The following is a 3,211-nucleotide window of genomic DNA, read 5'->3' as shown; positions in this document are numbered from 1 at the left end:
TGAACTATGTGAACTATGAAAACTATGACAACTCAAGATTGTCAACAATGCATCCTACACCACCAACTGCTTCGCTCCCCTGGCCAAGGTCATCCATGACAATTTTGGTATTGTGGAAGAGATCATGACCACTGTCCACGCCATCACTGACACTCAGAAGACTGTGGATGGCCCCTCTGGCAGCTGTGGGGCTGCCCAGAACATCATCCCTGCATCCACTGGTGCTGCTAAGACTGTGGGCAAGGTCATCCCAGAGCTGAATGGGATGCTCACTGGCTTGGCCTTCCATGTTCTTATCCCCAGTGTATTGTGGGTCTGATATACCACCTGGAAAAACCTGCCAAGTATGATGCCATCAAGAAGGTGCTGAAGCGGGCATCTGAGGGACAACTGAATGCAATCCTGGGCTGCACTGAGGACCAGGGCGTCTCCTGTGGCTTCAACAGCAACTCCCACTCCTCCACCTTTGATGCTGGGGCTGGCATTGCTCTCAGTGATATCTTTGTAAAGCTCATTTCCTGGTACGACAATGAATACGGCTACAGCAACAGGGTCGTGGACCTCATGGCCTCCAAGGAGTAATAAGCCCAGGACCGCCCACCCCAGCAAGGACACTGAGAGAGGCCCTCAGCTGCTGAGGAGTCCCTGTGCCAGCTTGGCCCCCAACACTGAGTATCTCCCTGTTTCCATCCCAGACCCCATAATAACAGGAGGGCCTAGGGATCCCTCCCTACTCAATAGAATACCATCAGTGAAGTTCATGGCACCCAGATATACATATTAAAAACTGCAGGCTGCAACAGATATTGAGAGAGCTGGCTTTACTTGGCTGACTTCTTAGATTCTATTTTTAATGTTACAGCCACACTGGTTACATAACATCGAGGCTAAAGGTTTTACATAATAACTTTTGAATGCCTGAAACTCAGATTGTTGATTTTATAGAAATGTCAGTTCTCATGTCTTTGAAAATTACTTCTGTAGGAATCTCTCTTTGCCTGGGAAAGTTGAAGTTTAACAAGTTTTTTTTTTTTTTTTAAGTACTGTTTACTTTGAATCCTTTTGTAAAAAAAAAAAATTTCCTCTGTTCATTTTGACATTCATTCATTTCTAACAAAGGACTCTGTAAAAGAATTTACTTTCACTTAGAGTGTTTTCAAATCCTGGCTTGTCATTACAGAATGTCACCTGAGACTACCCTTCCTTTTCCAGATGATGTCCCTCAAGCTTTAGATAGTTCATACTTCTTGGGTGTTTTAAAATAAAACATAGATAACTTCACCTTTTCCACCCTCAGGAATAGTTTCAGAAATCCAAACTCAATAGAAATGAAACACTATGAACAGTGATATATATAAAACAGATTTTAAGACCTAATTTTATTTGTCCCAGGCTGGTCCTGAACTTACCCTCTTGCTTCCACTTCCCAAGCACTGAGATTAAAGATGTGGGTCATTAAAGACTGCTTTATGGGTGGGTGCTGGGAAGAAAACCCAGGGATTTGTGCCTGCTAGGCATGCACTCTGCTAGCTGAACTATACACCCCAGACCCTACAGAATAGTATTTTTGAGAAGCCACTACACACAAATGCACAGTATTATTGCCTTTGAAACACTCCCTTAAAAGTGCTCTAGAGCATATAGACTATACTATGATTATTTCTTTTGTTCAAGATAAGTACATTACATAGTGGTGACTTCAGGTGACTGGACAAGATGTCCTCCCCCCTCCCCATTTTTTAAATTTATTACAGTGCTGAAAGAACAGCCAATCCTCACATATAGTAGGACAGCATTAAAGGGCTAGGATGTGAAAAGAAAGTATTTTTGTAGATAACACCATCACAAAAGAACAGTTAAATAGAAAACCATACACTTTTCCTCTGGTATGTGAATGTATGTGGGTGGGTGTGTTTGTGCCATGGCGTGTGTGTGGAGGCCAGTAGACAGCTTGTAGAAGTTGGCTCTCTCTCTACCATGTGGCTTCTCAGGACTGAGGTCAGGTCCTCAAGCCTTTTCACAAACCTATCTCATTGGTCCTCCAAATTATACAGATTTAAGAATCATTTTTTTTCCTTCTCAGATGTGACTTAATGAGCTGCTTGAAACTGTCAGAAAGATCTCAGTACCTCTAAAACACAACGAATGAGTCTTGTGTCTCTACCAAACGACTCTAATGACATCTTAGTCATAGATGAACATGGTGGCACAGGAGAAGAGGACGCCTTGTTAGTGTATAAATAAGGCAGCACTTAGTCTCAGATGTGCGGGCAGAGCAGGTCAGCTGGTGGACTTCTCAATGGGGCGCCTCCATTGTCAAACATCAAAACCAGTGAGCTATTAGTACACTACAGTTCTGATCTTAAAAGAAAGCCCTTAACTTTGGTATTGGTTAGTCAACTAAAATGTGAACAATCCAAATTTAAACTTTCTCACATGCAATACAATACATATTGTTTGACACATAAAGCCCTTGAAATATTTGGTAGTCACAAGTCAACCTGGGGGCTTACTGCCTTTGTGGATGTTCTAGAAGCACCTTAACCTAATTTCAATCCAAGTGTTGAATGAATTATCAATTTCCGCAAACGCTAAGACTAACACAGTTTGGTTATAAGTTACCATTCTGCCTGTGGCTAACTGAACACGGTAACTCAGGAACGCACTGTCAGGACTGCTGAAGCCACAGGCTCATCCACTCACACCACAGGGAAGAGCAACCATCATTCATCTGTACAACACTCCAGCTGTGGACCAGCCTGCTTTCAGAATCTTCCTGGTAACTGGAGACAGGTTAGGGTTGGGGGGCAGCCTGCTTTCAGAATCTTCCTGGTAACTGGAGACAGGTTAGGGTTGGGGGGCAGCAGGATGAAGATGAGGAGCTGTTTTTAATCACTGCCACAAAAGCTTGGGAAAAAGATAAACCTTAAGTCACCAAAGACCATTATTTCCGTAAAGTGTTTTCAAAATAAATATGTGACTGATCTTCAGAACAATACATGGGCATGGATATGCTAAAATGGCTAGGAAGACAGATCTTTGGGACAATGCTTGAATACTACATAATCAAGTCCCAGGAGAACTGGCATATTTCCAGTTTCCTGCCACAATACACACACACACACACACACACACACACACACACACACACACACACACTCTCACCTAAATAGCAAATATCCCAGGAACAAAAAGGAAAACCAAAACAGGA

Source organism: Apodemus sylvaticus, chromosome 21 (assembly GCF_947179515.1).
Source record: "Apodemus sylvaticus chromosome 21, mApoSyl1.1, whole genome shotgun sequence".
In the NCBI taxonomy this organism is placed as follows: Eukaryota; Metazoa; Chordata; class Mammalia; order Rodentia; family Muridae; genus Apodemus; species Apodemus sylvaticus.
Note: the sequence above shows the minus strand (reverse complement) of the source record.